Source organism: Podarcis gaigeae, assembly GCF_964106915.1.
Source record: "Podarcis gaigeae genome assembly, chromosome: 3".
NCBI lineage: Eukaryota > Metazoa > Chordata > Lepidosauria > Squamata > Lacertidae > Podarcis > Podarcis gaigeae.
The window spans coordinates 2,462,456-2,486,252 of record NC_139680.1 but is presented as its reverse complement, the minus strand read 5'-3'; the positions used below and the strand labels follow the sequence as shown (position 1 = coordinate 2,486,252).

Below are 23,797 nucleotides of genomic sequence, written 5' to 3'. Positions count from 1 at the left end.
GTTGACTGGACAGTGAAAGAAAAGAAACTACAGAAATCCCAAGGACTGGGACAGGGCTCATCAACGTTTTGTACCAGCAGGCACGTTTCAAGTTTTGAGAAAGTGTTGGGGGTACAACTCGCTGCCAACATGGCTGCCATCAGATCCATGGCACAACACAAAATTAGAAGACGCATTGTTTCTTCCCTGCCTCACATGCGTAGCATTCATCTAAGTCTTACACATAGTAGACCAATTGAAATTAACAAACAGGACTAAGTTGGGTGCATTAATTTCAATTGGGCAGCATAGTTTAATACTACCCCATTTTCTCTCTGATTTTTCTTTTATAGAAATGGTTAGCAGGCTACATATGTCAGTTCTGAACACATTTTGGCTTGTGTCATGTATTCCTTCCAACACAGCTATCTGCTAACTCAATAGGATAGTGTATGCTTGTCTGTGTATGTAAACTATATCTGACCTTATGGAAAGTAGGTTTTGCCTCATAGGGCAAATGGAAAACGTTAAACAGTTCTTAGTTTATTTTTCCCTGGGTAATGTTTTCAAGCAGCATGCACCAAATGTGTGCACGCACACATACCCACACACCCACACCATTATATATTTTGATTGCATTATATTTCAATAAATGTCCCCCATCAAATCTTCTGATTTTTAAATCTAAGACAAAAATGTTCTAATTTATTTTAGTGACAGGAATGATTGATAGGGACTACACTGCTTGCTTTGGTGCTAAGAGATGATTCAAAGTCCTCTGATTGCTATGGACTTGCCAGACTCTCCTTAACTGGAAATGATGGAAGAAATGCCAGCCAGGGAGCATGGGGTTAGAGTTCGCTGCCTTCTGGTTCAAATTCATGAGCCAGAGGCTCCCAAGCAGGATATCTTCCCAGCATGGTCAACTGCTGAACTGCTCAGTGAAGACTCTTCTTGACTGACTTTGTTCACCTAGGCCACGGTGGAGGACCTTCATCAGCCTGAGGGCCACGTGCACAACATTTTCTGGGTTGTATGCTGGTGATGGTGAGGCAAGGGGCAAATGGGGGCAGAGAATTGGATAGGACTCCTACTTTTGTACAGTAGCCCTTCAAAACACATGCCTCTACCCCTCTCCTCTCAGGGGTAGACTTTGGTCTTTTAAATTTCAGCGGCACCCTGTGCAAGCCCAACATTTGGCACCCCCACCTCTCACCTTCTGCTCAATTCACCATGCCATATTTGCTGTGCCCGCCAGGCTCAGTGTCCCGTGCGGGGGAACTGGTTGTGCTGCCCTAATGCCCCTCTGCTCCCCCCCCCCCCGGCCAAGCAAGAGGTGCTATCATAGTTCAATTACCTATTTTAGCCAGGCAATGAGGGTACAGAGTATGTCCTGTGAGGGCTATAACCTGGTGAGAGTCCGAAGGGCCAAACAGAGGAGTCTCAAGGGCCACATTCAACACCTGAGCCTGACGTTCCCCAGACCTGACCTAAGTTAATCATTGGAACCTTCTGTGCAGGAACGAGTCTCCTGTTCCCAATGAGCTACCTCCTGGTGTGTGTGCCAGCTCTTCCTTCCCTTGGTCCCTTATTCATTTTACTGTCACCCTGGGAATCTCCCAGCCTTACATTCTCTCTCTCTCTCTCTCTCTCTCTCTCTCTCTCTCTCTCTCTCGTAGTACATGGTTATTGTTACTGAAAGAGAGCATAGCCATGAAGTTTTTTAAAAAATGCAATCAAACACAAAGCGGTTAGGTACATTAATAGCAGCATTTCTCAGCAATGGAAAGTGCAGTTCACATCAGCATTTGGCTGCCTTAATGGGGTTTTGTAGCTACCTTATGACTGAACATTCATTATACTGCATCTCATAGTTTATAATGAGAAAATTATTCTAAATTGCCCAGGGGATGGTTGTGATTAAACTATTTGACATTGCTTCCTCTACTAAATTACACACACACACACACACACACACACACACACACACACACACCCCCTGCTCCGACCCCCCTGGAATGTGGTTGTAATGAACTGTTACATTTGCCAAATGAACACAATAGGGAGGGGGCAGAGGGCACAGTGAATATTTTTGAATGTTATTATTAAACCTGTTGATTGGACAGAATTTCATACTTCATTGTAAAGCCAAGTTTGCGATCAGTTTAAGGCAGCCAGAAGGAAGCTTTCCATGGGGTTGTGTGCAATTAGTAAAACCAGCTCTGAGCCAATTCCAATGCCTGATCTGCTTTAATTGTCTACGTACTGGCAGAGGCATTAAAATCCTTCCCTTCTCATTGATGAGCTTATATGAGGCGTCGGCTGTCTGTCTCCTCAAGTGAAATGCATTTCACAGGCAAAAGCACAGCAGCCTCCTTGCGAATGTTCTCCAACACTCTTAATCCTTTTGAATTTTGCAGGCACAAATGAGGCCAAGTCATTGAAATACAGTCTGTCCTCTCGGTTGAAATGTTTTCCTGTCTTTTTCCAGAGACATGTCATTCACGTCTATTTTGGATCAGGTTTATCACAACCCTATTAACAAAACACACAGAGAGAAAGGTTTTGCAGACAATTTCTGTGTGTTCCTGCAGCACAGAGGCTGCTATGTGTACATGATTATCTCTGTGTGAGAAACCTCAGATGAGACATGAATCCGAGGCAAATATTCCCATTCCTGACGTATTCAGACAGCTTCCAAATCCAAGGTGATTCAGGTCTGAAGTGGTCCGAGGTTAAGCAGGCTAGTTCTGAGGCCCCACCTCATCTCAAGTGGATACTTTTTTTTAACCTCCCACAAATGTCTCCAAGCTCTCCATAAACAGAAACCACTGGGCAGGAGGGAGACACCAAGGGTGGGTGAGTGTAGTTCTCTGACTGACAGCTGTAACTTTCAAGCAGAGAATGACTTTACCAGGTCTCCCCTTTTTCTCCCAATCACAGTGCTTTTGGGATGGATGTTGAAGGAACTTATTAAAGGCTGTCTCGGTGTTTTTACTGCTTTTTGTGATTATGTCTGTCTGGGGGCAGAAACAGCAGCCCAGGCTTCCAAGAATGCTTTGAGAGTCACCATTTAATAGATCACATCCGATGCTGTCTATTTAATGGGATGGCTGACACCTAGTCTCCACAACCTTTATCAGCCTTATCCAATACTTTCCTCCTTGTTGTCTGGAAAAGTGGAGGGCAGGGGGCAGAAGCACCGACCTGCTAAAGGTGGCAGACACTGCACAACTGCAACTTACTCTAGGGCACCATGAGCCCCACCCTAGAGCCAGGTTGTGTGTGTGTGATCTTGCCACTTTTACTGCATCCTCTGCCCCTATCCCTAAGAGAGGTGTGGGTATTGAAGTAATGCCACAGTAATCAGATGGACTTCTTGGCTCATTTATTTTTGTATATTTATGTAAAAAGCAAAGCAGTCAATCTATATATTTAAGTGACCCCAGATAATGGAAAAATATGCATATGTGTCAACTATTTTCACAGGATTTATATTACTGCAAAATGTGGAGTCTCATCTTAGTTCCTTAGTTTTAACTATTTTAAAATAAATATGGAAAACCACCCAAGAAGTGATTTTTTAAAATAATCCATAACACACACAAACGGGTTTTAGAAGGCATAAGCATGGGCTACCACTTCAGCATTCGTCAGCAAACCAAGAACTAGGCCACAGAAAATGAAGTATTTCCCACAGATATCACAGGTTGGAGTTACAAGAAAGGAGATTTTTGGACCCGGTCTTATTCAACATCTTTATCAACGACTTGGATGATGGACTCAAGGGCATCCTGATCAAATTTGCAGATGACACCAAACTGGGAGGAGTGGCTAACACCCCAGAGGACAGGATCACACTTCAAAACGACCTTGACAGATTAGAGAACTGGGCCAAAACAAACAAGATGAATTTTAACAGGGAGAAATGTAAAGTATTGCACTTGGGCAAAAAAAAAAATGAGAGGCACAAATACAAGATGGGTGACACCTGGCTTGAGAGCAGTACATGTGATAAGGATCTAGGAGTCTTGGTTGACCACAAACTTGACATGAGCCAACAGTGTGACGCGGCAGCTAAAAAAGCCAATGCAATTCTGGGCTGCATCAATAGGAGTATAGCATCTAGATCAAGGGAAGTAATAGTGCCACTGTATTCTGCTCTGGTCAGACCTCACCTGGAGTACTGTGTCCAGTTCTGGGCACCACAGTTCAAGAAGGACACTGACAAACTAGAACGTGTCCAGAGGAGGGCAACCAAAATGGTCAAAGGCCTGGAAACGATGCCCTATGAGGAACAGCTAAGGGAGCTGGGCATGTTTAGCCAGGAGAAGAGGAGGTTAAGGGGTGATATGATAGCCATGTTCAAATATATAAAAGGATGTCACATAGAGGAGGGAGAAAGGTTATTTTCTGCTGCTCCAGAGAAGCGGACATGGAGCAATGGATCCAAACTACAAGAAAGAAGATTCCACCTAAACATTAGGAAGAACTTCCTGATGGTAAGAGCTGTTCGACAGTGGAATTTGCTGCCAAGAAGTGTGGTGGAGTCTCCTTCTTTGGAGGTCTTTAAGCAGAGGCTTGACAACCATATGTCAGGAGTGCTCTGATGGTGTTTCCTGCTTGGCAGGGGGCTGGACTCGATGGCCCTTGGGGTCTCTTCCAACTCTATGATTCTATGATTCTATGATAAACATCAGAAAGAGCTGTTTGACACTTGGGAGGTGGTGGACTCTCCTTCCTTGGAGGTTTTTAAGCAGAGGCTGGATGGCCATCTGTCATGGATGATCTAGTTGAGATTCCTGCATTGAAGGGGTTGGACCACATGACCTTGGGGGTCCCTTCCAACTCTACCATTCCATGGCTATATGATTCCACATCAGCGGAATGTCTGCCACGTATTGTGTGCACCAGGATGTGTGCATGTAAAAGCACAGAGAAGGAAACATGATTATGTGCAGAAGCCCTGCAAAGGTCTTCCTCAATCATCTGGCCCTCCAGAAGAACTGTTCTGACCTTCATGACAGGAATACAATTTAAAGTGACCCCACATTTAAACCCTCCGCACATGTTGCTCCTTTCCCAACTAACTTGAAGGTTATGTGATTCTTTGCTACTGGTGGCGTCTGCCAAAAAGCTTTCAGGGAATTTCCTCACCATGTTACAGATTTTATGAGTCATATGAAAAACTGGGAAATGATTCAACCAGCTGCCTTGAGTTGACTTGAAGATTTTTACAACACCTTTGTGCCGCATGGGAGTCAGTCAGCAGAATGTGTTATTGTAACATCAGATGGTTGTGCTACAAGGATGCTGTTTGCTATAAAATGTTGTAAAACATTTGCAAACAGACAGTCAATAAAGACACAGTGCAAAAAGCTACCATACCTTTTCTTTCTGGATTCCTGGATGTAGATGGAAATTGAGAATGAGATGGGAATATTAACTGGGTGATTGTAGCAGGTCTCAACCCTGAGCATGTCCAGTGTTCCCAAACATGAGCAGTCCATGAGCAGTTGGTATTGGACTCACAACTTTTGCTCAACTAAATTTTGTGTGTGTCATATAACTCCTTTTTCTGGATATTGAATCAAGATCCAAATGGAAAGCAAGGCATTAAGGCTGTATGCACATCACTGTTTAATCTGGCCAGTGGCCCCGGTGTGTTCCCACCACTGGCACTTGAAGCCATGCACACATGACATTAGCCACAATCCATATCTATCGTGCAGTTTTTTTGAGAAATACTGGAAATGGATGCGCATTTCCTCAAACCAGCTTCCGTCTGATTTGATGGTGCGACTGAACTTGGAGCACGGTGTGTAGCTCTGGTCACCTCACCATATAAAGGGTCTTGTGGCATTGGACAAGATTCAGACCAGGGCAACCCAAATGACCAAGGGGATGGAGCACCTACACTGTGAGGAAAAGCTGCAGCATTTGACGCTTCTTAGTTTAGAGAGAAGAGGAGTCCTAGGCTATGTATATCCAAAACTTGTGGCCATCCAGTGAAGCTGAATGTTGGAAGATTCAGGACAGACAAAAGAAAGTATTTTTTCGCATCTCTCTAGGAGACAATGATGGCCACCAACTTGGATGACTTTAAAAGAAGATTAGAAAAACTCGTGGAGAATGAAACTCTCAGTGGCTTTGAACCATGATGGTTATGTTCTGCTTCCAGGGTTGGATGCAAGAATGCTTCTGAATACCAGTTGCTGGAAACTGCAGGAGGGGAACGTGCTGTTGTGCTCCGGAGCTGCTTGCAGACTTCCCACGGGCATCGGGCTGGCTATTGTGAGAACAGGATGATGGACAAGCTGGGGAATAAGCCTGATCCAACAAACTGTTCTGATGCTCTTAACCCACTAAATAGTAGTTCAGTAATGGCAGCAGTGGCAGCAGCAACAAATCTGTTCATCTAATCAGGTCTCACCTCCTCTCATTTGAATGATCAGGAAGAATGCATGGCACATACATAGTGCTACAAGACCTAAGAAAAGAAATACTGAATGCCAAAGGAGAATGTCACCTGGGAATTGATCTAGGTAAAAGAACAGTTCAAAAAGCAGTTTATTGGTCAGACAGGCATGCTTAAATTAACAGTTTTATACAGTAATATACCAGATGTCAAACACAAAAAGAACTTATGCTGTCTCATGAGTTTCCAAAAAGATCCTGGCAGAAGCTAAGAATGGAGATGTGAATGTAAAGTGAAATACTATCTTGTCCTAGTTGATTACTATTCTATATGTTTTCAGGAAAGCATCACAAATAAATCAGTAATCAAATTCTGCAAGTCCATGTTTACATGACACGGTGTACAAGATGAAATTGTGAATGGCCACCAGGACTGCTGGCAGGGGAGTATGGCGGGCACAGATATCACCACCACCACCATTATCACCATCATTTATTTATACCCCACCCATCTGGCTGTGTTTCCCCAGTCACTCTGCGTGGCTCCCAACAGAATACTAAAAACATGATAAAAGATCAAACATTAAAAACTTCCCTAAACAAGGCTGCTGTTAGATAGTTGTTTCTTCCCTTGACATCTCGTGGGAGGGTGTTCCACAGGGTGGACACCACTACCAAGAAGACCCTCTGCCAGGTACCATAGGCAGCAGGGCCCTCCAGACTCTTGCTATTTTTTTGTTTTTAAGTTAGTTAATTGCCCCCCCCCCCCAGCTCAATAGTTACAAAGCAAAATAAGCAGGCAAATAATTGCACAAAGATGCATCGCTTTGGTTAACAGCCTGTTTCAAACATTTGAACTCTCTGTACCAAATTAGTCCAGCAAAGCTTATGAATCAGTACTTACCCTTGCGAATTTCAGTGAAGCTGCCTTTGCTTTATACTTGCAACTCAGATTATATTTACCCAACATTTGCAGTCTTTTCTAACCAGTATATGAATGTAGGGGGTTGTGTTTCTCTTGGGACAAAAGGAAATGGGAAGGATCAGTTCCTTTTATTCCACTTGACACAAGTTGAACCCAAAGGTATCTGCTATCCTTATTTTTTTGGGGGGGTGGTGGTGATGGTGGTGGAGGTTGGAATCTGGACTCAGTGTTTTCAGGCCACCTCCATCTTTTTCCACTATTGATTGCCTAGTAGAGTGGCTAAATACAGTGACTGTATTGATTGAAATGATAACTCTCCAGTCTTCACCTCTGACATATTCTAGCGCAAGGTCCCATCTCAGCCTAAATGGCTTCAGACCTGGAGGAATGCCTCTTTCCAGAATGCCTCCTTAGAGTACTACCCTTGAGGAAGTGTGTTATGCTTGACCAAAGGAAAGCACTTTGCTGTGGTGGCTCCTGACAATAGCCTCCCAAGAGAGACTCAAGTAGTGTGCGCTTCTTAAAAATAATCTCAATTTAAAAAGTTATATAAAAATCTGCAGAAAACAGTGTTATCAAACAGGATCTGATTACAATATACATAGTCCATACATAATTCTAGATCACTGTTGAACAAATACAGACATGAAATAAAAGTAAAATAAATAAACCACAGGTATGAGAATGTGGGGAAGGTAGCAACTAAAACCATATATCCCACAGATATAATGAGACAAGGTTACAAAACAAAGGCCCTATTATACCAGGGGAGAGTAATCTCAGTATTCTAATGCCCTAGATCACTGCATCAAGCATAGTCGTTCATGGGCCAAGGGAAGTCCTGGCTCAGCTGGCGTTGACATCACAATCTTTTAAGGATTTCTTCTTTGCCTTGGTATTTTAAAGGGGCTACATTTTTAACTGTTGCCTTTCGTTTGTAGCCTTTGCCTTTTGGTCACTGAAGCTTACCGTATGTTTGGGTATTTATGGTGGTTTACGTTTTGATTTGGGGGAAGATTTTATTATTTTGTATTACTGCATAACACCTTGGGATCCATTTGGATGAAGGGCAGTTCAGAAAGTGCTAGAAATAAATAAATAAATAAATAAATAAATAAATAAATAAATAAATAAATACCAATTCCCATGTGACTGGATAATGAAACTGTCTGCTGTACAAAACTGCCATTTTGCAGGTCAATCCTCACCCTTAAACACACATTATGAATTAAAACAGTTCAGAATTAGTTCACAAATATTGATACCAGATGTGACCATGACAATCCTTTTGCATGCCAGCCTACATAAACCATGACAAGAAAAAGGGATGGTGTACATATTTGCCACTGCTGTACTGGGGTCATTTTGAACCAAAGCACCTGCCCAATTATTCCATTCATTAGCTTGCAGGAAATTAACAATTGCCTGCTAATGAAGATGGATGTTTACTATTCCGTTTGACAGAAAATAAGATTCTCCTACTGGACAGAAAGATGGGATTCAGATTGTATTTGTGTGTGTATTTTGAGAATCACCAAGCCTGATGCAATGTCCTCAAACTTACCCTGAACTCTGCTCTTGATATTTGAGCTGATTAGTTTTCCTAGGTGTTTGATGTTGACTGATGTATCTGCAGCTGCGTGATAATAGTTTTCTGGATGAATATATATGTTGTGATCCAAGTGAAACGTGGGAAGACCCCCACATCACTAAAACTCTTCCCCTCTCCCTTTCCAGCCGTCCTTTATTACCTCAGCATGAATCACTTTTCTAAAAGCTACTAGTATGTCCTAGATTTATCAAGGGATATGTGGATATTTCATCATGCCAGCTGTTTAAAGTCTCCTACAACTCAACAAAGTGATCTGTGTCCTTGCTTTTATCATTGCTCAATCTTCCCCGTGTTCTGTATAACAAAGGAAAGGGCAGCTGTTATAAAACAAAAGCGGTTTGAAACAGCACCCAGGTTTGAACAACCATTTTAACATGAGCTCTTTTCAGACAAGGGTTTCATTGCACAACGTGTTATTGCACCCCACCCCTGACTCCGAGGGGTGCAAGATTCCAGGGGTTCTGGGCGCTTGCACAGGGTTCGCTTTTCTTGGAATGAGAGGCAGCAGGGACTGTGGTGTCTTTAGGATATAAGGTCTATTTACACATGTAATATATATAACCTGAGCCTACGTTTCAGCATTAACCCCCCAAGAGGGTCTTACTTCTCTGATAGCCACAGCCTTGGATTACAGCAGAAATCAGGCATGGCCTTCTACAGCTCTCTCTGCCTCCTACAGCTTCTACCAGCAAGTTGAGGGAAAGGGACTCACCTATTTTTCATCTGGTGCAAAGACACTTCCCTTGATACCTTAGTGGTCCATACTTAGAAGGCCATTACCTCTTAGAGGGCCATCGTCTTGGCCCTCACAAAGCCTGCCAGTACATTACTCAAGCTTCTATGGGCAACATTGGCCTGGGAGGAGTCATTCAAACCCCTCCAGCAGCACCTTTGCAGCATCTTTGCCGCCACACCAACCATCCCAAGGCCATCACTGGGGAAATTTCCACCAGGCTATTAAGATTGGCCTTCTCTCTTCTGCTCGCTCCATGTTGAGGCCTTTCTAGGTACACAGACTGTTCTTTTTAAAATTTTATATATAGTTTTCATTTATATACATTCCAATAGCTTAACAATAGTTGTAACATTTCAAACTTCAACTTCCTCCTCTTTCTGCGGTTCCTTAAATTTCTTTTTATCATTTCCTGCACATTCTAAATTAACTTATTCCTTTATTCATCTATTTTGCTTCTATATTCTTTTGAAACTGCAGGTTATTACAATAATCCTGACAATGTATTTATCTGTTTCCTATTTGTTTGTAAATAGTCAACAAACCATTTCCATTCTTTTGTAAAAAATTGTTATCTTGATTTTTTATTCTCCTGGTAAGTTTCGTCATTTCTGCATAGTCGATGAGTTTTTGTATCCATTCTTCTCTCACTGGGACTTTTTCTTCTGACTGTTCTGGCCCAGTTGTTCCACCAGCAGGTCCAGGGCTCCACTCCATTGGGCTCATCACCCTCAGCCATAACTCGTGGCCCCCCGATGATTCAGCCCAGCAGTGTGTCAATAGCAATATTCAATTACAACCCTGACAGGGATGATTTGGTGTGCAGTGTACGATGAATGGCATCTTTTGTCCTGAGGAACAAAGTAAACATGAGAAACAGCTAGCCATGCCTGTGGGGGCAAATACTGGGGACACTTGGGTTGCGAACATGAGCTGTGCAGGATGCACGTTTGCAACCCGCAACGTCCACAACCCTGAATGAGTGAGTGCCAAAATGCTTAGGTGCCAGAACCTTTCTTTCCAGGCACCACTGCATCACAGCCTCAAACTGATGTCAAGTAAGGGGTGAGGTTAAAAAGAAGAAGAAGAAAGTACGGGGAAGAGACCTTTAGCTACAATTTTCATGCTGTATACATGCTCCATGTGTTTTTGGCAGGACTCTGAATTATACATGCCAACACATTGTGTGAAAGCTGCAACATTTCTGACTCAAGAAGATCAGGAAGTACTAAATCTCTTAAAGTACCGCCTCTTCCAAGGGACTGTCCAGTGCACTTTTGTAGACTGAAAGAGCTTGGAAGAGCACCTGTGCTTATTGATGGATCTATGTCTGATGTGTCTGCTCATCTGTTTTTTCAATCCACCAACACAAATAGTGATTTTGAAAGTGAGCAAAGATCACACTGGAGAAATAATGTTTAGTGGTGGAAAAAGACAATTCCATTTATGAATGAGTATTCTGCTTGTATTAATGGTATGGAGATATTGCTACAGTGGAAGCCACTAGATGATGCAGGAAGACACACAACCATTTATTTACAGCAATAAGCATGTTTCTGCTGAAACAAACCTTGGTTGACAGCCAGTTTTTCCACGGTGAGAAAAGAGTAAGTCAACCTCCCTTGTGGTCAGTTCAATGATACAAAGTGGTGGTGTCAGTTTTGCATTTTTTGGTACAGAAAGTATTGGTTTAAAGTGCAGAGATCTCTTCTATTCTAACTAATTCAAGAGGGTTCTGGAAGCTTCTCTGTGTGATACAAGCTGGTGCAAGCAGGAAGTTTCTAGCTAACAAGCAAGCAAGCAAGCAAGCAAGCAAGCAAGCAAGCAAGCAAGCTTCTATTCTGCCTAGAATAGGTTATTCCTTCAGAGAAGCTGAACAGCTGGTTCAAACTGGTTCTGTTATCTCTTTCTTTCAAGGTCATACTGATTATAAGAACAGGCCAGAAGGAACCTGAGTTTCACTGTTTGTCTTTCCTTCTGTTGTGGTGTTCTGTACATATTGTGTTTAAGTGTTAAGCAAGTTTAAGTCTGCTGCAACTGGATTCTTACTGACTGTGCCGATCCTGAAGAATTGTGACTGTTATGCTCATTTGCCTTCAGTAGTAAACTCTGCTGGATGAAGCTAATTGCCTCTGGTCTATTTTTTGGGAATCCTGCAAAGTGTTTATGTGTTTACTCTGCTAACTATACATTGGGGTCTGCTCTGGATCCATATGGAGCAGAATCAATGACAGGAGAAACTAAAAGAAACCAAAACTGATCTATTCACCCATTGCTATCCACCATCCATCTGGTGGGGCGACTTCTCCAACTGTGGGAAGTGCCTTAATGATGGCACTAAGTCTGTACATAACATGCTGTTTTTCTGGAGTGGCATCCTATTTTCCCTTTCTTGGGTGGCACCATCTTGGATACGAGCACCATTGTGGGAGGCACTTTCCCCACAAGAAACTAGAGTGAAGTTGATGAGATTAGAGTCTAGGAATGATGTTCAATGATGGGCCAAGAGTCATTCTCATGTGACCCATGCTCAAGATCTTGCTCAGAAGGATGCACCATTGTCTACATCTGATGGGTGTCAGGTGGAGGAGGGGACAGCAGTGTCCGGGGGGGGGGGGGTGGCAGCAAAGAATGACAGCCCAGGAGAAGAGCATGCAGAAGGCTCCAGCTGCAATCCCAGCCACCTCCTCCAAAAAAGTTTTCAGGTTTTAGGAATGGAGACCTTAGAGGAATGAGACCTTAGAGAGCCCCTGTCAGTCAGAGGAGATAGCGCAGGGCAAGGTGGACCAGTGACCTGATGCGGCACAAGGCGGTTTTATCTGTTCATGCAACACCTCTGTATGTCATCAACCCATGGCCAAAGGATGTAACCTCGTCCGACATGGATCAGAACAGAGATGCTTTCTGATCAATGTGAAAGTTTCCAGATCACGACTGCCCCGTGGATTGAGTAATGGGAGAGAGCAGTTTGCTTTAGACCTACTCAGTCCATTTATTTTTCCTAGTGATCTGCATCGTGTTTACATGTTACTGCATGGTTTGATGCAGCATGATTGTGGAATATTTGAGAATAATAAGGAAAGAGACACCACTGTTCAAACCGTGATAATCCATTATCATGTATTTAAAGCAAGTGAGTAGAAGATTCCCAGATTCCCTCACTTCCTTCCCTTTCTATTTATGGAAAAGGAAATGAGGTGCAGCCCCAATTAGGTCTCACTTCACCCTCCCCACCTTTCCCATTCTCTGCAAAGCAGGTACGATGCCAAGACCATCATCGCAGGTATGCGTGCCAAGTATCTGCTGCAGCACAGATGATTACATCTTACAGATACGATTGTAAGTTGACAAGCACATTCCCCCTGGAGACAGGAGAACTGAATATGCAAGCTAATGCGCTTATGATTCTTTCATGTGCAGAGCTGAAACAGATGTTCAGAGATCATCCTCTGGCACCGGGAAAGTGTCTGTGAAACCCTGGATGTGAGCTTTCTTGGCACATTCTTTTCAGATGGACTAGAGGGCTCTGTAAGCGATTAGTTGCTGTCAGTTTGCAAACACTTAATGACGTGTGCCCATGGCTTGCATACCAGGAAACTAATCAGGAAGCATAGACTGCTTCTTTGTGCTTAGGAGACAAGCATTTCCTTTTTATGGCCTAACTGGAATTTATTCCTCCTTGGACTTTGCAGGTTTTGCACTTTAGAAAGCCCATTAATAATAATTTGAACATCAATGCCACCTCAAGGAAAGTATTTTAAATGCATTGTGCAGTATGCTCAAGCACACTGGTTAGGGATGGGTGAAATCCACAGGGAGAATTTTCATTGGCAATTCTATTTTCCCCATGCCAAGCAACACATTTGCATGGAAAAGACCCACTGGAAGTTCAACATTCACCTGATTCTGCATATACTCCAGTTGCCCCCTGCTTTCCAAATTAAGTCCTAGTTCAGGGGTCTGAGTCAGCACCCAGAGTACTAGGGCGGGCAGTTCCCCGATGGGATGTCAATGCCTCCTGGCCATTGGATCAGTCATGTGAGCAGAGAGGAGTCAGTAATCCTGAGCATGGATCATCTGGGGCGGGGGCGGGGGGCCTGTGTATAAGTCCTGTGGGTGCCTTTCTCTGCGTGGGCTGCATGAGTATTGTCTCAGCAGCCACACTGCCTCCCCCATCACGTTGGTCTCTGAATGTATTCATTTATTAGTGAATTTATATCATTTTCAAATAGAAAAAAAGCTTTCTTATGGCATTGTACAGTAATATATGTTAAGGAAATTTATAACAATACATAAAACATCATAACTGAAAAAATGGGCAACAACAAAACAGGTAATACTGTAGACAGCAGTAGCTAGTGATACTACGGAAACAGCACTCACCCCAGTAAAATAGTAAAATCACAGTATAAACAAGGATAAAACAACACCAAAACTATCAAGGCCTAAGTGCAATCCTGAAATTTCAGGAAAGCAACAGCAGAGAGTTTTCAAGAACATCTTAAAACTTACAGTGATGCAGCATTTCAAACGAAAATGGGGGAGGACCCTCGTACCTACAGGACCGCCTCTCCTGGTATGCCCCGCGGAGGACCTTAAGGTTCACAAATGACAACACTTTGGAGGTCCCAAGCCGCAAGGTGGTTAGATTGGTCTCAACTAGGGCCAGGGCCTTTTCAGCACTGGCCTCGACTGGAACACTCTGTCACAAGAGACCAGGGCCCTGCGGGACTTGACATCTTTCTGCAGGGCCTGCAAGACAGAGCTGTTCTGCCTGGCCTTCGGCTTAGACTCACTCTGATCCCTTATATGGGATTTGGTATATAAATTTTACCTTGGCTTTTTTGCTGGCCCATGTAGGACCAGCATGGATAGTTGGCTCAGGTGAGTATCTGATGTCTTCTCCCTTTATGGTCTTGATTTATGGGCTACTGTTAAAATGAGGCTGCATTTTAGGCTGCATTTTAAGCCATATTTTAATTAACTGTTTGTTTGTTTGTTTGTTTGTTGTTGTTTTTTCTATTATGCTTTATTGTAATTCATATTTGGTGTTAGCCGCCCTAAGCCCAGCCCTGGTCAGGGCGGGCGGGGTATAAATAATAATAATAATAATAATAATAATAATTATTATTATTATTATTATTATTATTATTATTATTATTATTATTATTATATCTTTGTAGATATTGGGGTCCCATCAATGGAGAGGGGTAGTGCAGGATGAGGGAATTGGAAAAGTACTTGTGCAGAAGCCCCCTCTCTCAATATCACTCGTTTGCTACTCTAATTAATTAATTAATTAATATCCTAGCTTTTTCTCCAAGGAGCTCAAGGTGTTGTCCTTCCTTCCCCATTTATTCTCACAACGACCCTGTGAGGGCAGCTGGGCTGAGAGATAGGGCCTGGCCCAAGGCTACCAAGTGAGCTTTGTGGCTGAGAGGAGTTTCAAACCAGGACCTCCCATGTCCTGCTTCAGTTCTCAAACCATTGCCCCACTCTGGCTCTCACGGGTGACTCTTGCAGTTGTTGAACTTCACTCCTGACTGGGCCAGTGCCTTTCATGTCTCTTTCTGAAAAGGACTTTCCACATGGATCTCCAGGAGGTACATAGGCAAGGATGTCCCTGTTGGGCACATGCATGGAAGCAAAACGGAAAGGCTACCAGTTTCCAGTGTCAATCCAGCTGTTTTGGTTTAACACCAACACCTTTCTGCTCAGAGTTCCTGAACTTTTGTAAGTTGCTTGGCAATATGCTACCTAATATGAAGAACTATGGAGATTTCTGAAATATTAAGCAGTTTATAGATGCTTTTAAATAAATAAATACCTAACATGGACAACTGTGGAAAGTTGCATTTGTTACTCTGTTGTTTCCTATGCAACTTTAAGAGACATCTTTCTGACTCCGTGTCAAGCAGTTCCTTGGCTCTGTTTCTGATGTGTTTACTGAACGCAGGTAACATCCTCCTGTGGACCGAATGACCAATATAGGGCAAATTTAGCTATCTGAATGAAAGAAAAAATCTAAATGCCATTGAAACAGCTAATGCTTCCACAATGTTTCCACAAATTAATCAGCATGTAGCAGCTCAATCCTAAAACTGGCTAAGTGCTTAGCATAGGATGGAAGTGCACAAGTTGACAGGACAGCAACAGAATATGACACTGTGACTATCAAAACAAGCCCAAGGAACTGCACCTGCCATGGTAATTATGGTACATAGCTGACCATGTGTTACCCTTTCATAGCACCCTGATCTACTGTGGCACCCAGTTGCTGCCTGAGGGAATCGCTTCATGTTGTCTGTGGACACTTGGACACTGTCAGTGCCCAGAGCTGCAGTATCAGCTAAGTTTTAATATAACTTCCTTTATGTGTAAATAGGTTTAAGATGTGTGCCTGAAACTAGCCATGATATAGAGACATAATAAGCTTGAGGGAGCCACACATACTGAACTGTGGAACCTATCATTATCACAACATTAGTCCCTTATTAATTGTCCCCTGCTGTTGTGCTTGGATGGAGATCAGCTCCACTTAGAGACGGGCAGCCAGAGAGCGCTGAGGGGAAAGTGTTTGTGGCCGTGCACCACATATGTGAATCATGACATTCAACAGATGGCCCATTCACTCCTCAGTGAAAGTCCCCTGGGGGCTATAAGAGAGAAAGGAGATTTCCTATGCAACATAACAATTTGGACATCATAGGGTATAGAGTTACAAGGTTTTCTTTATTCCCCACCTGAAACTCTTAAAGGGCAACACCAGGGAATTCCATCTGATCTTTGGATACTAATCTTGTTTTATGCCATTTTGATCAGTCTGTTAAGAACTGGCAGTCCGCACAGGGGAGTATACATATAAGTGCACACTTAGCGACAGATGGACGGTCCCTTTTTGGTGACCTGAATACACTTGGAGCCCACAAATCTTGCCTGTCTGGAGAAATCCTTGCACAGCCAGATCTCAGGAAGCAGGAATACTTCAGCTCCACACAAGGCATGTTGGCAGGCAGACACAGCCTGGTGAGGAGTTGGCAAAGGGAGCCACTACCAGCCATACAGAGGGGAAATCAAAGTAATATTGTTTGGAATCTGTTGACTATCTCTCTTTCTGCTTCAAGGCTACTCATTGGCCTTCAAAATCTGTGGGCACAATCCATTCCCCTGTCCGTGCCCCAGCAGAGGTAAATGAGAGCTTCATGAGTGCTCTTAAGCATCTCCTCATGGCACGGACACTTGCATAGGTGAGTCTCTCAGTGCGTTTCGCTTGATGGAGCTGAATATAGGAGTTCCACAACTCAAAATGCAAAGAAAATAATTGAGTAAGTCCATCACTAAGATGTTGCATTCTTTTCTCCATTCTTTCTCTGGGGTGAAGTCAAACTGCTGTGTTAGCAGAACCAAAGTGGCTTCCCCGGGGGGCAAACCTGGGCATTATGTGTGGAGGTCCTGGGCTGCCCAGACAACAAGACAGTTGTTCATCAAAATACTTTATTGTAGCTATAGACTACTGTCTTTTACTCAACTAAAGCCAATCGATTCACTTAAGAGACTTTATAAACTGCCCAATACCGTCCTTTCTGAACATACTGATAAGCAATGCCAGAGAAATTCACACATTGGTCAGTGAGGAGAACTTGGTTCGTTTTCATTTTCATAGAAAAGTTTCAAGAATCCCTTAATGGGTGCTCAGTCAGAGTTTCCACTCTATGAAAGCCATAGATAGAATAAGGAGACATCAAGTGATGTGCTTGCAAATCATTCCATGGGCCCATCCTTTCTAGACACTTCCTTTCCGAAGCCAGGAAGGGGGTTCTGTTCTGTAGGTGGAATTATCTTCCTCAATGGCTTGGACTGCAAACAGCAGTCTCTCTATAGAGAGAGGTCTGAAAGGCATTTCTCACTTTTTTCATGGCAACAATAATGATGTAGGGATAAATGTTGGGGATTAACCACCATCTGGAGGGACGGCTAATGGCTCACAGTGCAGCTGAGAATCATTAACTCCAACTACTCATTAATCGCCAGAAAATATCCTGTGCCAATGCCCTTATTATTGGCACATGCTAAAAGCAGGGGAAAGATTGTGAAGTAAATATATGGATCTGATTCATAAAAGGGGTATCCTCTCCCTCACAGTGTAGCCTGAGGAGAAAGTCACTGTTGTTGAGGGAGTGGGAAAGTGATCGTTTTCCTGGCCTCAGAAAAGATCCAAGTCTTGTGGGAACTGGAATTTGGGCCCCACGAGACACCAGGTGAGCGGTGGGGAAACAGATCTCTGTAACGTCTTTCCCCACCAATCCTTTGGAGGAATGGGACATGGTGGAGACTGTCATAGCTTTAAGAAATATGGTTTATTCACCTATTTACACCTCTCATGGGGGCGGGGTCCAGATCTTACAGTATGGTCATTTCAAGATGAGCTTGTACCCCATAGCAGTGCAGCCCTGGAGTCCAAGGAATCTCTCCCAGCCAGCAAACAGCCAGCCTGCCCAAGATGGATACCAGTCTTCCCCCCTTCTTCCCAGCAACCCTTGCTAAAGATTCCCTTTTCCTGTCACCTGACACCCATTTACCCTGGCAACTTGCCAAACCCCCTTATTTTAAGCTACTTGCATTTTAACATATTTGCAATATTTCTTTTAAATAATCTACAAGCATTTTCCAATCCTCCTTAAACTCTTCCTCATCTTGACCTCTAATTTTAAGTTAAACTTGCAAATTTGGCATATTTCATCTGTTTTAACTGCCACTTCTCTTTTATAGGTACAAAGTAATGGGCTGATGTCAAGTGTCTGCTTCCTACCTCCCTTTGCATGAGTTGACTTTATTTATTTATTAACGCAAATTTCATACCGCTTAACTGTAAATAAAACTTCTAAGTGGTTCACAAAGACTATAAACCATACATTAAGAATTGTATAAAATATGTTCTAATGTGCCCTCACAACAATTCAGTTGTGCTTTAGGGTTTTCAATGATTTAAATTCAAATCATGAAAGCTCTGAGCAGGCTATACAATATCATAAAACTAAGCAGGCATAAAAGACACAGTTGCCACCTAAATTGGAAGTAATTATATACGTAAAGCCATGAGGGAAGCTGTGAGTGTGTCTCTGCATTCCCACACACACAAACACATGCATGCATGCTCCAGCAACCTAAGCCTGAGTTTTGCACTGTTTGCAGCTGCTTTTAAATTACCTTTAAAGGCAGCTCCACATGCTACTGCTTCGCTACACTATGCTTGAGATCCTAAAGTAATCAGGAGAGTCACTTGATCTTGTGGGATGTTAGCATTCAAAATGCACATGCAAAGGGTTAATGGCAAGAGCTGTAGAATTCTGCTGGTGTTGCACAGTCAGTGGCAGTTATGGTGGCAGTTGGTACAGTTATGGCAGTTAGGGAACAGACTTAACGGTCAGAGTAGCAGGTACATGTTATGCTGTGCTGCTGTCTGCCTCAGAGTTAATTAGTCTGTAAAAGTTTAATCTATGCAAGACGCTATAGCAGCTTAAGTAAATATGCATTGCATATTTAATCTGCAACTGCAACTGCAAGCGCACTAAGCAAAAATTATATGTTGCTTTAAACTTTAAAAGTGAGTGTGAACTAATCAAAGGGTCAAACGACCCAGGGCTGCCTCCCACATACTCTAGAGCCTCATTCCCACAGATCTGAATCTGGGTTTTCACCAGAAAGGCCCCTGGTTGGTGCCACCGACTGAAAAGCCAATGCCGCTGCTGGGGTAACTGATGAAACATGTACAAAGGGAAGCCAGTTTACCATCTTGGGGGGTTGACAGTGTTAAGATTTATCTGTCAGTTATTTACACAGTAGGTAAGACCAATACAAGCCTGGAAGCTGAGAATTCAGAAATAGTAGTTCAGAGCCGGGTCCTACAATTAGAGCAGTAGCCTAACCAAGAGTGTCCTGGAGCTCAGGCACCATAGCTGAATTTGCAAATGAAAAGAGTAAATGTGCAAGTCATAAAGCTAAATAGAGAAGCTCTGCAAGCTATTAGACCACTAAGTGGAGTAAGAAACCAGAGTGCCTGGTTGCTGCTTCCAGGCCCAGGCTGGGCTCGCTTTGCTTTGAAAGCCTGATTGGATAAAGTATTTTTATTAACTTCACATTTTGCTGCTCATTTTCTTCCCCCTTCTTTTCATATTGCTGGCTCAGAAAGACTCTGCTCCTGAAATGGATGGTTATTGGCCGTGGCAGGTTGCAACACCCCTGCCGGCACCCACAGACAAATCCCAGAGTGCACAACCACAAAACCAGAGGAGCTTCATCGGCTGCTTGTGTTGGGAAATTGCTCAAGCAACTCTTTGTCTTCATCCTCTGCCATATGCATCTTGTCCTTTCCGCAACTGGTATATGGACCCATAAGCAGAAAGCAAAACTGAGATTCTTACAACCGCTTCACCCACAATACTTTTCAGCTTGCATAGCAAAGAGGACTTATGGGCTTCTCTGAATGATTTGCCTACTGACCATCCATCCTGATTTGCCTGCAGAAAACTTAAACACAAAGACTGACTGGTCTTTGTTGAGCATTTGCTCTGATTGGTTTGCAGAAAGATATGACAATGAAGATCCATCCTGATTTGCTTGTGTGGCATTTATACCACTTCCTGTTAACCATTTGTTTACCCCCACACTTTTCAGTTCATCTCCACATCACTTTCCTAAACACAAATTGCCTGTTTTTGTTTTAAAGTGGATTTGTTGCATTAATGCAATGGAGTGTTTTAATCCACTTCAACTGCGCAAGCCCAAATTTCCAGTATGTACTTGAATTCCTCCTGCAAAATAGGTATAGCCTGGAGGTAAGTAACACGTGTTTTGTAAACAGTCATGCTTATGCGTCACTTGTGTGTAGGGCATAAACATGATTGCTTGGGAGCGCAGCCCCATTTTTAGCCTTGCCCTAACACCGTTTCTCCTTCAACAATCGCCCACAGAGGCCCATCAACAAGAGCAGGAGCAGAACACAAGAGCCCCCTCCCTTCCCACAGTTTCCAGCAGCTAATATTTAGCAGCATTCTGCCTCTGACCATGGAGACAGAATAGAGCCGATGTTTTCAGGTTTACTGCTTTAAGATGTCAGAACGGTGTGTATTTTAGACAGGTCTGAAAACATTAAGAAAAAGCAATGAATGTGCTTATAGAATGAGCAGCAGTTGATCTCATCTTCTATTGCTGTAGTTTTCTAGCTTTGGGGGGAAAGCCACAGAAGGGAGTTGCAGGTAACCACAATGATGATGGTGGTAATAATAATAATAATAATAATAATAATAATAATAATAATAATACTTTCCCCAGCCACTCTGGGAGGCTTCCAACAGGAGATTAAAAATGCATTAAAAAAAACTTTCCTAAACAGGGCTGCCTTCAGATGTCTTCTAAACATCAGATAGTTGTTTGTTTCTTTGACATCTGATGGAAGGGTGGAAGCCACTACCAAGAAGGCCCTCTGCCTGGTTCCCTGTAACTTCGCTTCTCAGTGCTGGACCTCAGTGTCTGGGCAGAACGATGGAGGTGGAGATGCTCCTTCAGGTATACTGGGCTGAGGCCTTTTAGGGCTCATCATTTGTCAGGTGCTTTCAGATGCTCAGTATCCCTGTGTGGTTACAACAACCCTGTAAAGGAGGCCAGAGTGGCTGGGGCAACCCAGTAAGATGTGTGAAGTATAAACAGTAAAATTATCATTATGGAATGGGACGTCCCTATTTTCATTGGAGAAATATTGGAGGGTATGCTAGCTGACAGCACAATCCTAGCCAGGCCTACTCAGAAGTTAATCCTTTTGAATACAATAAGGCTTGCCACTAGGTAAATGGGGTCAGGACTGCAGCTTTTGCCTGTTCACCCCACTACTTGTTTTTATTTAGTTTTGCATTTATATCCCACTATTCCTCCAAGGTGTACAAAGCTCTCTCCATTTTAGTCCCGCAACAACCCTGTGAGGTTGTTTAGGCCTTGTGGAAAAGTAGGTTTGCTTGTCTTCAGCTAAATAACCTAAGAGGAAAATTCATAGGAAGCTGCCTTGGACAGAGCCAGTGTGTTGACCTATCTACCTCAGCAGCAGCAGCAGCAGCAGCAGCAGCAGCTCTCTAGGGCTCAGATGGGGACGGGGTCCCCCAGCCCCACCTGGAGATGCTGCCAGGACTGAACATCAGCATGTAAAGCAGATGGTCTAATCCTGTGCTACGGACACCCCTAGACTTGGGAGTCTTCTTCTGGTTGTGGGGATGATCTCTCTTTAGAAATGTTGTTGGAAGAAGAATGATCTGAAATACAGACGGGAACCTGAAGAGAGAAGATGCAGCAAAGCTGCGGACAGAGCAGCAGATGCACCAAAGTTCTGAAGAAGCATCACCACTCAGGAGGGTCAAGGTGGGTGGGTTGCCGTGGTAACAGTGCCTTGCCCTCCCTTAAAAGTCACCGACTGCAGGTTCCCTTGTGGGTTAGTGAGGAGAGGTCAGGAGAGAGCAGTGTGGTTGGAGTTGGTGGGAAGAGGTTCAGGAGAGGCTTTTGATTCATTAGTATTTTCTAATTTGATCGTTTTCCATTTTGATTTGATTTGTTTGTTTTCCATTTTTTATTTTAATATTTTAATATTTATTCTTTATTTTAATATGTTTTAGTTTACATTTTAATTTTGTGCATATTTGTGCATTTTATAGATAGATAGTATATAGAATAGTTAGGGTTAGGTGTAGGATTAGGGCTGCGGTTGGAGTTAGGCTTGGGTGGGCACTTTAGCTAGTCAGGTAGTGTACAGTGGTACCTTGGGCTACAAACACTTCGGTAACAGACTCCCCTAACCCGGAAGTAGTACTTCGGGTTAAGAACTTTGCTTCAGGATGAGAACAGAAATCGTGCGTTGGTGGGGCAGTGGCAGCGGGAGGCCCCATTAGCTAAAGTGGTGCTTCAGGTTAAGAACAGTTTCAGGTTAAGAACGGACCTCCAGAACGAATTAAGTTCGTAACCAGAGGTACCACTGTGTATTGGAGGGGAGACTTTTTCTGGACAGCATACTGTTCATACTGTGAATAGAATTCCTTCTCTTGGTCTCCTGGGGGCGGGGGGCTGGGGTCCCCTGCACAGCCTTGGCTCTCTCGAAATCATCTCAGCCAGTCACTCCTCTTCAAAAGAGCTCAGCTTCTCCACATTCTTTCCCTGCCTTCCCATTTTCTTTCCATCTCATCATTTACATTTATTGTTACATTTGTAGCCCCCTTTCCTCCCAGGAGCTCACAACAACCCTGCGAAGTAGCCTAGGCTGAGAAAAGAGACTGGCCCAAGGTCAACCAGTGAGCTTCATGGCTGAGTGGGGATTTGAACCCTGGTCTCCCAAGTCCTCCTAGTCCAGCCCTTTTACTACCACACCTCTCCCTGCCTCCACTTTCCATCTTTCCAACTGTCAAATGCAATAATCATTCTCCCCCTTCTTGGGGGTCTCTCTGGCTCTAAGCAAGACTCCACTACCTTCCTCTCTCAGTTGCCCAACATTTTCTGCTCCTCTTCTGGGACACCTTGATGCTTGGAGGACCTTCCTAGGGGTCTCCTCCCTCTCCAGGCAGGGCAGGCTGTCCTAAGAAGACGAGGCAGAGCAGCCCTTTAAATGCAGGCAATGCTTCTCTTTTCTTTGGGGTGGAGCGTTGGATATAACACAGCAGGAAAAGTGGTTTCACACCAGAGGCCTGTCTAGTTCAGTGGCCAACCAGATGTCTCTAGGAAGCCCACAAGTCATAGCTGACTCCTGGGGCTTCTCCTCTCACAGGTGGCTTCAGTGTTCTATATAGCTATTTCTGATTATAACCATAGATACTCTTCTCCTCTGTGAATAGATGTGACCCCCTTTCTAAACCTGCAAGCCTGTAGTCCTCACCGCATCTTGTGACTGGCAATTTCACATACCAATTAAAAATTATGTGAAGAAGTCCCCATCAATGTTAATGAATTATCCAAAGCTCTAGTATTAGATTGGGGGAGGGGGTGAAACCTCTCCCTTCTACCTATTGATTGTATTTATTTGTTTCATAAAATTTACACAGCTGGATTGTTTAAAAACCCCTCAAAGCAGTTTACAAAAAGATAAAGCAATTTTAAAAGCTAT

At 43.4% G+C, this 23,797-nt stretch overlaps 2 long non-coding RNA genes across 2 annotated transcripts in view; one reads left to right on the top strand and one right to left on the bottom strand.

Annotated features, from left to right (window-relative positions):
• Nucleotides 1-6,523: 6,523 nt before the first annotated feature.
• LOC310840869 overlaps nucleotides 6,524-23,797 on the bottom strand; it is a 123,594-nt gene continuing 106,320 nt past the window's right edge. The window contains exon 2 of the long non-coding RNA XR_014562225.1: nucleotides 6,524-10,517. This is a non-coding gene — a long non-coding RNA (uncharacterized lncRNA). The remainder of the gene's footprint in view (nucleotides 10,518-23,797) is intronic.
• Nucleotides 18,997-20,278, top strand: LOC310840719. The gene is made up of 2 exons (XR_014562040.1): nucleotides 18,997-19,102; nucleotides 19,852-20,278. It is a non-coding gene; the product is annotated as an uncharacterized lncRNA (long non-coding RNA).